The following is a 14,633-nucleotide window of genomic DNA, read 5'->3' on the forward strand; positions in this document are numbered from 1 at the left end:
AGAGAAGAGTTAGCAACATGTATCAGTCAGGAAGACCACTCTAACAGAGAAGAGTTAGCAGCATGTATCACCCAGGGAGACCACTCTGACAGAGAAGAGTTAGCAGCATGTATCACCCAGGGAGACCACTCTGACAGAGAAGAGTTAGCAGCATGTATCAGTCAGGGAGACCACTCTAATAGAGTAGAGTTAGCAGCATGTATCACCCAGGGAGACCACTCTAACAGAGAAGAGTTAGCAGCATGTATCAGTCAGGGAGACCACTCTAATAGAGTAGAGTTAGCAGCATGTATCACCCAGGGAGACCACTCTAACAGAGAAGAGTTAGCAGCATGTATCACCCAGGGAGACCACTCTAACAGAGAAGAGTTAGCAGCATGTATCAGTCAGGGAGACCACTCTAATAGAGTAGAGTTAGCAGCATGTATCACCCAGGGAGACCACTCTAACAGAGAAGAGTTAGCAGCATGTATCAGTCAGGGAGACCACTCTAACAGAGTAGAGTTAGCAGCATGTATCACCCAGGGAGACCACTCTAACAGAGAAGAGTTAGCAGCATGTATCAGTCAGGGAGACCACTCTAACAGAGTAGAGTTAGCAGCATGTACCACCCAGGGAGACCACTCTAACAGAGAAGAGTTAGCAGCATGTATCACCCAGGGAGACCACTCTGACAGAGAAGAGTTAGCAGCATGTATCACCCAGGGAGACCGCTCTGACAGAGAAGAGTTAGCAGCATGTATCAGTCAGGGAGACCACTCTGACAGAGAAGAGTTAGCAGCATGTATCAGTCAGGGAGACCACTCTAACAGAGAACAGTTAGCAGCATGTATCAGTCAGGGAGACCACTCTAATAGAGTAGAGTTAGCAGCATGTATCACCCAGGGAGACCACTCTAACAGAGTAGAGTTAGCAGCATGTATCACCCAGGAAGACCACTCTGAAAGAGAAGAGTTAGCAGCATGTATCACCCAGGGAGACCACTCTAACAGAGAAGAGTTAGCAGCATGTATCACCCAGGGAGACCACACTAACAGAGAAGAGTTAGCAGCATGTATCAGTCAGGGAGACCACTCTAACAGAGAAGAGTTAGCAGCATGTATCCCCCAGGGAGACCACTCTAACAGAGAAGAGTTAAACGGCCTCCATTTTCACAGTATGGTTCAGTAGGGGGGTGGTGAGCGGAGAGAAACTGTCCTCCCAGATCATTTCATGGTCACTGCTCTGGTCTCTGGTCTGATCAGAGAGGTGGAAGTAGAATATGCTGGAGGTGAGAGTGTGAATGACTTTATGGGCCAATGATGTAAGCCTCCTACCAACTGCTGTCCAGATGGAGTTTATTCTGCTTCAGAAACATTATTCTAGGGATTATTTACTGCCTTGTACAGTATCATTGTTCAGTCAGCTTTCAGGCAACGCATGATGCCAAGTCAATGTACTGTACATACATATACAAAATCACATAACATAACTCTACCACTGGTGATCTACTGTAGCCGTCATTTATTTGATCAGTTTAACGTACTTCCATCTTGTTGGATGAGCAGTTCCAACTCCAACTGATTCCCGCTCCTTATCATTATCAGTGAACTACCAAACTACTCAGTGGTCCTACTCAGCGCCTCGCCATGAAACAAGAGATAACGTTAACCTCCTGAAATGGCTGTTGCTCTGAAGACACATGTTGGGAGGAGTCGCTGTGAATATCAAAGTGAAATGAAGTACGACATGTTGAGCATTTGGCAGATGGGTCCCTGCGGCTCTCACGGGCTATTTCAGCACAGATCTCAATTAGCTGCTTCGCTGATTTTTTCATCTGCCATTATCTCAGCCTATTATGGTTCAAAATGAAAATGGCACAAAGAAAGGAATGAAGGAAAGGAAGGATGGAAAGGAAGGATGGAAGGAAGGAAGGAGGAAGGAAGGAAGGAAGGATGGAAAGAATGGAATGAAGGAAGGAAGGATAGAAAGGAAGCAAGGAAGGAATCAAAGGAAGGAAGGAAGGAAGGAAGGAAGGAAGGAAGGAAGGATGGAAGGAAGGAAGGAAGGATGGAAGGATAGAAAGGAAGCAAGGAAGGAAGGAATCAAAGGAAGGAAGGAAGGAAGGAAGGATGGATGGGAAAGGATGGAATGAAGGAAGGAAGGATAGAAAGGAAGCAAGGAAGGAAGGAAGGAAGGAAGGAAGGAAGGAAGGAAGGAAGGAGGAAGGAAGGAAGGAAGGAAGGAAGGAAGGAAGGAAGGAAGGAAGGAAGGAAGGAAGGAAGGAAAGAATGGAATGAAGGAAGGAAGGATAGAAAGGAAGCAAGGAAGGAAGGAATCAAAGGAAGGAAGGAAGGAAGGATGGATGGGAAAAGGGGGACTAGATTGACAGAGAAAACAAAATTCTGAATATTTTGGTTCCCCCAACTGGACGACGACAGTGCCGAAAGCGACAGGGTTTTGAAAATTAAGCCCCAGAACATTACACCTTTGCGGAACACTTAAAATTAAAACTCAAAGTGTCATAAAGACTCTGAGGTTTACACTGATTAAATCATTGATTAGGGAAATATATAATGCAGCCCTGTATGTTAAATTAAAGTAACGTCGAGAAATAATGAAAACCTCAACAGAACATACAATTCTCTCTATCTCAATAGTGTAATGACTCTTTTGATTGTTACTCTGCCTTTTGACATCCCTCACCCTCAGGTCATGATATCCGATATCAGTATCTATTAACAACATACCTAGAGAGGCCTCTCATCCCTCACCCTCAGGTCATGATATCTAATATCAGTATCTATAAACAATATACCTAGAGAGGCCTCTCATCCCTCACCCTCAGGTCATGATATCTGATATCAGTATCTATTAACAACATACCTAGAGAGGCCTCTCATCCCTCACCCTCAGGTCATGATATCTGATATCAGTATCTATTAACAACATACCTAGAGAGGCCTCTCATCCCTCACCCTCAGGTCTCTCTCCTGTCCTATCCTGGCCATACACAGAGAAGGTGTCAGAGTGTCCTACCACCACCCTCTCTCCTGTCCTATCCTGGCCATACACAGAGAAGGTGTCAGAGTGTCCTACCACCACCCTCTCTCCTGTCCTATCCTGGCCATACACAGAGAAGGTGTCAGAGTGTCCTACCTCCACCCTCTCTCCTGTCCTATCCTGGCCATACACAGAGAAGGTGTCAGAGTGTCCTACCACCACCCGCTCTCTCTTATGATCATGGATCAGGTCTTGACAATCCAATATACTGTAACATTACATAGAAGGTACATAGAGAAAAAGGTAAGGCCTCTCTCTCCTATCCAGTCCTGATCATACACAGCGATGAGGTGTCAGACATTTCCTGTACCTTCATCCTCTCTCCTATGATCATAGATGAATGATGAAACTCTATGGAATCCAGGATGCCCATGTTGTGTTGTGAGAGGAGATAGCACCGTACCCTATCCATCATGGCAGACAGGGTACAATAATTACACCTCTACCTCAAATAGATTCTGTCACATTCCCAAAAGCACCTCCACTTTTGGTTGGAAAACAAAGCAATTTCCTTTAAAACATTTTATTTTCCAGTTTTCCCCCCCGAGGGCTTCCAGTGCATGGATTCTTTCATTTGGTACCCAAGCCCATCAATTACCTTGTTTTCTGGCTCCAGCATATTAGGCAGATTTAATTGATTATGCGTGTTGTGTGGTTTGGGCTGCCCTGATAACGGACAGAGAGAGGGCTAGATGATCTGAGAAGCCCTTCATCTGTGTAACTAGTAGATGAACTGAGAAGCCCTTCATCTGTGTAACTAGTAGATGATCTGAGAAGCCCTTCATCTGTGTAACTAGTAGATGATCTGAGAAGCCCTTCATCTGTGTAACTAGTAGATGATCTGAGAAGCCCTTCATCTGTGTAACTAGTAGATGATCTGAGAAGCCCTTCATCTGTGTAACTAGTAGATGATCTGAGAAGCCCTTCATCTGTGTAACTAGTAGATGATCTGAGAAGCCCTTCATCTGTGTAACTAGTAGATGAACTGAGAAGCCCTTCATCTGTGTAACTAGTAGATGATATGAGAAGCCCTTCATCTGTGTAACTAGTAGATGATATGAGAAGCCCTTCATCTGTGTAACTAGTAGATGATATGAGAAGCCCTTCATCTGTTTAACTAGTAGATGATCTGAGAAGCCCTTCATCTGTTTAACTAGTAGATGATCTGAGAAGTCCTTCATCTGTGTAACACATTGAATGGTTGGTTAGTTGACTGTTTGTTTGTTGACACATTGAATGGTTGGTTAGTTGACTGTTTGTTGACACATTTCTAACTGTGAAAGCTTTGAATCTTGTGTATTATGGAGGGTAAATGGGGCACATCCATCAGAGGGGGAGAGAGAGACAGAGAGAGACAGAGAGAGGGAGAGAGAAGGAGAGAGAAGGAGAGAGAGAGAGGGAGAGAGAGAGAGAGAGGAGAGACAAGGAGAGAGAGAGAGGGAGAGAGAGAGTTAGAGGGAGAGAGAGAGGTAGAGAGGGAGAGGAGAGAGAGAAGGAGAGAGAGGAGAGAGAGAGAGAGAGAGAGAGAGAGAGAGAGAGAGAGAGGTAGAGGAGAGAGAGAAGGAGAGCGAGAAGGAGAGAGAGAGAGAGAGAGAAGGAGAGAGAGAGAGAGAAGGAGAGAGAGAGAGAGAGGGGAATCCATTCAAATAATACTTTCAGCAAAAATACATTTTCTACATCAGTGGTGTGTTTTGTCTTAACCTCAGGATCATTCTGCCTCACACACTTCATTTTGTGACATGTTTTGATCCAGTTTTGAATGAAAACCTTGTGCTGTCTTTGTGAGAGGTTATCAGACACAGTCAATGGATCAAGCTTTAGATTTGTCAACATCCAAAACTGACTTTCAATGTTGGATCAAAATTCTGTACAGCACATCAGATCAGAACAATGATCCAAGTACATCGCTGCCTGTCTGACAGACCAACCAACCTGCACATGTCCTCTATGTTTATTGTTATTGTTCAATGTGTGGTTGTTTTAACCCTTTGTTATTGTTGTCCAACTGACAATACTGATTATTAGTATTCATTATGTTCATATTTTAAATCTCCAAAGGAAGCTTTGGCAATATGTACATTGTTACATCATGCCAATAAAGCAAACTGAATTGAATTGAGAACAACAGTAGTGAGACGCAGGCAGAGGAGATTTAGTGACAGAATTAACTGAGAGGAAAAAAGCCTTTTTGTCTGGCATTAAACAATGTAGAACAATTAGTATGAATAATGTATGTTACACTGTATGTGTCATCTACGTTCAGAACCAAAGTTAACTGAACTAAATCATTCATTTCAATAAAGTTCACAGACACATAGAAATACAAATGTTATGCATTCAATTAGATACGCTCAACATGGAGCTGGACATATAGATCATCATGGAGCTGGACATATAGATCATCATGGAGCTGGACATATAGATCATCATGGAGCTGGACATATAGATCATCATGGAGCTGGACATATAGATCATCATGGAGCTGGACATATAGATCATCATGGAGCTGGACATATAGATCAACATGGAGCTGGACATATAGATCATCATGGAGCTGGACACATAGATCAACATGGAGCTGGACATATAGATCAACATGGAGCTGGACATATAAATCAACATGGAGCTGGACATATAGATCAACATGGAGCTGGACATATAGAAAAACAACATGGAGCTGGACATATATATCAACAACATGGAGCTGGACATATAGATCAACAACATGGAGCTGGACATATAGATCCTCATGGAGCTGGACATATAGATTATCATGGAGCTGGACATATAGATCATCATGGAGCTGGACATATTGATCAACATGGAGCTGGACATATAGATCAACATGGAGCTGGACATATAGATCAACATGGAGCTGGACATATAGATCAACATGGAGCTGGACATATAGATCAACATGGAGCTGGACATATAGATCATCATGGAGCTGGACATCCTGTCTCAGCCTCCAGTATTTATGCTGCAGTAGTTTATGTGCCGGGGGGGCTCGGGGCAGTCTGTTTCATCTGGAGTATTCTCTTGTCTTATCCGGTGTCCTGTGTGAATTTAAATATGCTCTCTCTAATTCTCTCTTTCTCTCTTTCTCTCTTTCTTTCTTTCTCTCGGAGGACCTGAGCCCTAGGACCATGCCTCGGGACTACCTGGCATGATGACTCCTTGCTGTCCCCAGTCCACCTGGCCATGCTGCTGCTCCAGTTTCAACTGTTTTGCCTGCGGCTACGGAACCCTGACCTGTTCACCGGACGTGCTTGTTGCACCCTCGACAACTACAATGATTATTATTATTTGACCATGCTGGTCATTTATGAACATTTTAACATCTTGACCATGTTCTGTTATAATATCCACCCGGCACAGCCAGAAGAGGACTGGCCACCCCTCATAGCCTGGTTCCTCTCTAGGTTTCTTCCTAGGTTTTTGGCCTTTCTAGGGAGTTTTTCCTAGGGAGTTTTTCCTAGCCACCGTGCCTCTTTCACATGCATTGCTTGCTGTTTGGGGTTTTAGGCTGGGTTTCTGTACAGCACTTTGAGATTTCAGCTGATATACGAAGGGCTATATAAATAAATTTGATTTGATTTGATATTGATCAACATGGAGCTGGACATATAGATCAACATGGAGCTGGACATATAGATCATCATGGAGCTGGACATATACATCAACGACATGGAGCTGGACATATAGATCAACATGGAGCTGGACATATAGATCATCATGGAGCTGGACATATAGATCATCATGGAGCTGGACATATAGATCAACATGGAGCTGGACATATAGATCATCATGGAGTTGGACATATAGATCATCATGGAGCTGGACATATAGATCAACATGGAGCTGGACATATAGATCAACATGGAGCTGGACATATAGATCAACATGGAGCTGGACATATCGATCAAAATGGAGCTGGACATATAGATCAACATGGAGCTGGACATATAGATCATCATGGAGCTGGACATATAGATCAACCACATGGAGCTAGACATATAGATCATCATGGAGCTGGACATATAGATCATCATGGAGCTGGACATATAGATCAACATGGAACTGGACATATAGATCAACATGGAGCTGGACATATAGATCAACAACATGGAGCTGGACATCAGGATCAGCATGGAGCTGGACATATAGATCATCATGGAGCTGGACATATAGATCGACATGGAGCTGGACATATAGATCATCAACATGGAGCTAGACAGATAGATCATCAACATGGAGCTGGACATATAGATCATCATGGAGCTGGACATATAGATCAACATGGAGCTGGACATATAGATCAACATGGAGCTGGACATATAGATCAACATGGAGCTGGACATATAGATCAACATGGAACTGAACATATAGATCAACATGGAGCTGGACATATAGATCAACATGGAGCTGGACATATAGATCATCATGGAGCTGGACATATAGATCAACATGGAGCTGGACATATAGATCATCATGGAGCTGGACATATAGATCAACAACATGGAGCTGGACATATAGATCATCATGGAGCTGGACATATAGATCAACAACATGGAGCTGGACATATAGATCAACATGGAGCTGGACATATAGATCATCATGGAGCTGGACATATAGATCAACATGGAGCTGGACATATAGATCAACACGGAGCTGGACATATAGATCATCATGGAGCTGGACATATAGATCAACATGGAGCTGGACATATAGATCAACATGGAGCTGGACATATAGATCATCATGGAGCTGGACATATAGATCAACAACATGGACATATGAACGTACACCACCAATAATGTGCTTGTCTTTGTGAGAGAGAGAAACCTTCTCTGTGTCTTGGCTATAATCTATATCTCAATTAAGGTTTACTTAAACAAGGCATTTCCTGGAATCTATAACCGTAAATGACTGGAAGTTGTATCACTGCATGGAAATCCATTACATGTCACAACTGAAATTCCACCTACCTAAAGTCAATGCAAAGGAAGGTGTTGCTTCAGAACAACGTTTTCTCTTCTATCAGGCTGATGAAACACCAGCACAACACCGTCCTTCACACCCTAAGGACACTGCCTGCCAGAAAGATGTTACAGTAGAGAAAAGAGAGGGAGAAGACCACCGTCCTTTACACCCTGAGGATAGAGAACAGAGAGGGAGAAGACCACCGTCCTTTACAGCCTGAGGATAGAGAACACAGAGAGAGAAGACCACCGTCCTTTACACCCTGAGGATAGAGAACACAGAGAGAGAAGACCACCGTCCTTTACACCCTGAGGATAGAGAACAGAGAGGGAGAAGACCACCGTCCTTTACACCCTGAGGATAGAGAACACAGAGAGAGAAGACCACCGTCCTTTACACCCTGAGGATAGAGAACAGAGAGAGAGAAGACCACCGTCCTTTACACCCTGAGGATAGAGAACAGAGAGGGAGAAGACCACCGTCCTTTACAGCCTGAGGATAGAGAACAGAGAGGGAGAAGACCACCGTCCTTTACAGCCTGAGGATAGAGAACAGAGAGGGAGAAGACCACCGTCCTTTATACCCTGAGGATAGAGAACAGAGAGGGAGAAGACCACCGTCCTTTACACCCTGAGGATAGAGAACAGAGAGGGAGAAGACCACCGTCCTTTACACCCTGAGGATAGAGAACAGAGAGAGAGAAGACCACCGTCCTTTACAGCCTGAGGATAGAGAACAGAGAGAGAGAAGACCACCGTCCTTTACAGCCTGAGGATAGAGAACAGAGAGGGAGAAGACCACCGTCCTTTACAGCCTGAGGATAGAGAACAGAGAGAGAAGACCACCGTCCTTTACAGCCTGAGGATAGAGAACAGAGAAGGAGAAGACCACCGTCCTTTACAGCCTGAGGATAGAGAACAGAGAGGGAGAAGACCACCGTCCTTTACACCCTGAGGATGGAGAACAGAGAGGGAGAAGACCACCGTCCTTTACAGCCTGAGGATAGAGAACAGAGAGAGAGAAGACCACCGTCCTTTACACCCTGAGGATAGAGAACAGAGAGGGAGAAGACCACCGTCCTTTACACCCTGAGGATAGAGAACAGAGAGAGAGAAGACCACCGTCCTTTACAGCCTGAGGATAGAGAACAGAGAGGGAGAAGACCACCGTCCTTTACACCCTGAGGATAGAGAACAGAGAGGGAGAAGACCACCGTCCTTTACAGCCTGAGGATAGAGAACAGAGAGAGAGAAGACCACCGTCCTTTACAGCCTGAGGATAGAGAACAGAGAGAGAGAAGACCACCGTCCTTTACAGCCTGAGGATAGAGAACAGAGAGGGAGAAGACCACCGTCCTTTACACCCTGAGGATAGAGAACAGAGAGGGAGAAGACCACCGTCCTTTACAGCCTGAGGATAGAGAACAGAGAGGGAGAAGACCACCGTCCTTTACACCCTGAGGATAGAGAACAGAGAGGGAGAAGACCACCGTCCTTTACAGCCTGAGGATAGAGAACAGAGAGAGAGAAGACCACCGTCCTTTACAGCCTGAGGATAGAGAACAGAGAGAGAGAAGACCACCGTCCTTTACACCCTGAGGATAGAGAACACAGAGAGAGAAGACCACCGTCCTTTACAGCCTGAGGATAGAGAACAGAGAGAGAGAAGACCACCGTCCTTTACACCCTGAGGATAGAGAACAGAGAGGGAGAAGACCACCGTCCTTTACAGCCTGAGGATAGAGAACAGAGAGGGAGAAGACCACCGTCCTTTACACCCTGAGGATAGAGAACAGAGAGGGAGAAGACCACCGTCCTTTACACCCTGAGGATAGAGAACAGAGAGAGAGAAGACCACCGTCCTTTACACCCTGAGGATAGAGAACAGAGAGGGAGAAGACCACCGTCCTTTACACCCTGAGGATAGAGAACAGAGAGGGAGAAGACCACCGTCCTTTACACCCTGAGGATAGAGAACAGAGAGGGAGAAGACCACCGTCCTTTACTGCCTGAGGATAGAGAACAGAGAGAGAGAAGACCACCGTCCTTTACAGCCTGAGGATAGAGAACAGCGAGGATAGAGAACAGAGAGAGAATAGAGGGGGATAGAAGAAAGAAAATAGAGGAAGTGGGCTATATGGCGTGCCTTCCTCTCTCCGCCCGGTAATATGCAGCACAAATCACCCTGGCACGGAGAGAGAGATGGTTGTTCTCAGCTGAGAGGCGCTTCAAATGATTTACCCTGGGAGATGGGTCCAGATCAGTCTACTGTCACACACCCACCGTATGTGTGTGTGTGTGTCTCAGTGTGTGTGTCTCAGTGTGTGTGTCTCAGTGTGTGTGTCTGTGTGGCCTCCTTTCAGGGCTAGCTGTCTTTCTCCATTCTCTCTCTCATCTCTCTCTCATCTCTCTCTCTCTCTTTCTCTCTCTCTCTCTCTGTCTATTCTCTCTCTCTTTCTCTCTCTCTCTGTCTATTCTCTCTCTCTCTGTCTATTCTCTCTCTCTGTCTATTATCTCTCTCTCTTTCTCTCTCAATTAAATTAAATTCAGTAGACTTTATTGACATGGAGAGTTAAATTACATTGTCTACATATAACAACAATGGTGGGACCAACATCAATAAGACAGCAATAATAATAGTAGTAGTGGACATGGGATTACCATTAACAACAACAATAATATTAATCAGAACAACAACACATTAAAGCGATGGTAGTAGACCAGTGTCAACATGACTGAGAAGACACATGACCTGGTATGAGACAAAACAAAACAAGATGGGAAATATTATCCACAATATTATCCGCAAGTTTCACTGGCTGTCCCTCAGGTTGTGGCAGGAGGACACATATTTGGCTGCCATTTTGGCTTTCACCCAATAAATATTAGATATTTTCTTCTTATTTCTCATATTTGTACTGAATGAACATTTTGTGAAAGAAAGATTATCTTATTTCTGAGTATTTGTCACAGTGTAATAGGAAATGCAGCTCTGTCTCTACCTCTCCCCTGGAGCAGAGTGAGCACAGCCTGTCCTCTCTGGGCAGCCAGGTTTGTCTGTGACGACCTGTCTCTATAGACAGACTGTCCTCTCTGGACAGCCAGGTTTGTCTGTGACGACCTGTCTCTATAGCCAGACTGTCCTCTCTGGACAGCCAGGTTTGTCTGTGACGACCTGTCTCTATAGCCAGCCTGTCCTCTCTGGGCAGCCAGGTTTGTCTGTGACGACCTGTCTCTATAGCCAGACTGTGCTCTCTGGGCAGCCAGGTTTGTCTGTGACGACCTGTCTCTATAGCCAGCCTGTCCTCTCTGGGCAGCCAGGTTTGTCTGTGACGACCTGTCTCTATAGCCAGACTGTGCTCTCTGGGCAGCCAGGTTTGTCTGTGACGACCTGTCTCTATAGACAGACTGTCCTCTCTGGGCAGCCAGGTTTGTCTGTGACGACCTGTCTCTATAGCCAGCCTGTCCTCTCTGGACAGCCAGGTTTGTCTGTGACGACCTGTCTCTATAGTCAGACTGAGCTCACTGAGTCTGTACCTAGTCAGTGTTTTCCTCAGTTTTCTATCAGTCACAGTGGTCAGATAGTCTGCCACCATGTACTGTCTGTTTAGAGACAAATAGCATTGAAGTTTACTTAGATTTTTTGTGGTGTCTTTCCAATAGGTGATATATTTTTATTTTTGTTTTGTGATGATTTGGTTGGGCCAGATGTGCTGTCCTGAGGCTCTATGGGGTTGGTTTGGCTTAGTGAACTGAGCCTCAGAACCAGCTGGCTGAGGGGACTCTACTCTTGTTTCATCTCTTGACATTGTAGAGCTGTGTGATGGAATGTTTTGGGGGCACTTGTTTTTAGATGGTTGTAAAATTTGATGTCTCTTTTTTCTATTTGAATGAGAAGGGGGTTTTGGCCCAAGTCTGCTCTACATGCGTTATTTGGAGGTTTTCTTTGCACTTGCAACACAATCTGGCAAAACTCCGCATGCAGTATTTTGATTGGATGTTTGTCCCATTTGGTAAATTCATTATTAGAGAGTGGACCCCATACGTTGCTGCCATATAAAGCAATTGGTTCTATAACTGACTGGACATTTCGATTTCAATGTTCCATTTAAGGGCATAGAAAGCTCTTGTTGCTTTGTCTCAATTTATATTTCTCATCCTGATTTCCTGACCTTTTTCGGAATATCATTATATTTGTTTTTTTTTAGATTAACGGTCAGAGCCCACGTCAGACAGAACCTGTGGTTAACGGTCAGAGCCCAGGTCTAACAGAACCTGTGAAGACGATCTAGGTGCTGCTGTAACCCCTCTTTAGTGGGAGACAGCAGCATCAGGTCATCTGTGTCATGACGTTGGCCTGTGGGTAAGGTTTATGACCCCCCCCCATAAATACCTTTCTCCCTTCCCCTCTCTTACTGACCCTACTGAAGGACTGCTGTCCTGTTAAATATAGAGAGTCTGGGAACATCAAACAAATGGGGAAAGGAACCATATTTTGGTAATAAAACCAGTTGGAAATATGCTTGATAACGTAATGAGTATGTATGTCAGTTCATTGTTATCTGAGACATTATGATTGATGACAGGACGACATAAACTGTACCTGAGAAAGTATACACCCTCTAGTTATCAGAGTCACATGGAATTGTTATGCAATTGAAATGTTTGATATTGAAATTGTTTGTTAGGAGATTAAATGTAATTTTAGCTTCCAAATGAGAGAATTGGGTTTTCATAAGGAAAGTGCCCTGCTCGATCAGTGGCCCAACCCTGTGAAGAGACAGGGGTTATAAACGATGAAACACCTCCTTCCCCCCTCTCCACTATATAAGCCTTTGACGAAAAGATAACCAGTAGTTCCAGCACGTGAGGTCTGCAGCCTCTACGTTAGAAGGACACACATGTTAACTAAACCATATCAAGGACAGAACTAAGCCAACCTTGGCGTGAGCTATGGTATGAACTGGTATGAACTTTGAGCTTATTCACTACAGAAGTGATACTTCCTAGCCGTTGAGTTAGCAGCGGCCGCTGTCGACGGGGGCTAGGAAAGGACGGACGACGGACCCAGTCTAACAAACAGACGAAGATACCACCACGTATCCAATTTACCACCAGAGACATTGTTCCGAGTACAAGAAGATCTGTTGGCCAACCCGGCCAGCATCTACGACCAATCTACCGACGCGCAGCTCAGAGTAAATATTTATTGCATTTTCCTTTTCCAAATGGGCGGTAATTTAGAATGCATAAGATAATGTATTTACGATAGCATAGCTGCTGTTTCTCTGTTCCTAAATCTTCCCGCTCTTTCATTCAAGCCCAACCCCCTTTCCTTTGTGTAACCAGGTTCCGTCCACCGGGACGTTTTCTGTATGACATCATTGGTATTCTGTGTATTTGTAATTCTGTGTGATTAGTTTAGGTATTTAGTAAATAAATAATTAAACCCAATTTTGTATTGCTGATTCAACTTGTTAGCCAGGGTTCGTGAAGATAACCAAGAATTTACAACTTTCATTATGAGACTGAAAATAAGACAAGGGTTAATATTGACTGCTATCGATGTAAAATATTACTAAGTATTTTAAGAGTTTATTCGGAAGATAACGGCTCTATAAACGTTCTTCCGTGGTGCCCCGACTTTCTAGTTAACTACATTTACATGATTAGCTTAATCAGGTAATATTAATTACAGAGAAATCATTTTATAAGTTAGCATGTCATATCACTTAATCCGGCATAGCCAAAGACACGACATCTGCGTACAGCAGACACTTGATATCAGTGTTGTGTAGGGTGAGACCAGGTGCTGCCGATTCTTCTAATGTTTTTACCAATTCATTAATGTAGATGTTAAATAGTGTTGGACTTATTGGACAGCCCTGTTTCACTCCCCGTCCCTGAGAGAAGTCTGTTTGTTTGTTACCAATTTTAACTGCACATTTGTTTTTAGTGTACATTGATTTAATAACATCATATGTTTTTCCTCCAATACCACTTTCTATTAGTTTATAAAAAAAGACCCTTGTGCCAAGTTGAACTAAATGCTTTCTTGAAGTCTACAAATCATGAGTACATTTAGCCTTTGTTATGGTTGGCTTGTTTGTCAGAGTGTGGAGGGTAATGTGGTCTGTTGTGCGCTAGTTTGTTACAAATCCAATTTGGCTTTTGCTCAGAACGTTGTGTTCATCAAGGAAATTCTGTAGTCTGATATTTATGATACTGCAGAGAAATGATGTAGTCTGATATTTATGATACTGCAGAGAAATGATGTAGTCTGATATTTATGATACTGCAGAGAAATGATGTAGTCTGATATTTATGATACTGCAGAGAAATGATGTAGTCTGATATTTATGATACTGCAGAGAAATGATGTAGTCTGATATTTATGATACTGCAGAGAAATGATGTAGTCTGATATTTATGATACTACAGAGAAATTATGTAGTCTGATATTTATGATACTGTAGAGAAATTATGTAGTCTGATATTTATGATACTGCAGAGAAATGATGTAGTCTGATATTTATGATACTGCAGAGAAATGATGTAGTCTGATATTTATGATACTACAGAGAAATGATGTAGTCTGATATTTATCAT

Source organism: Salmo trutta, unplaced genomic scaffold (assembly GCF_901001165.1).
Source record: "Salmo trutta unplaced genomic scaffold, fSalTru1.1, whole genome shotgun sequence".
NCBI classification, from domain to species: Eukaryota; Metazoa; Chordata; class Actinopteri; order Salmoniformes; family Salmonidae; genus Salmo; species Salmo trutta.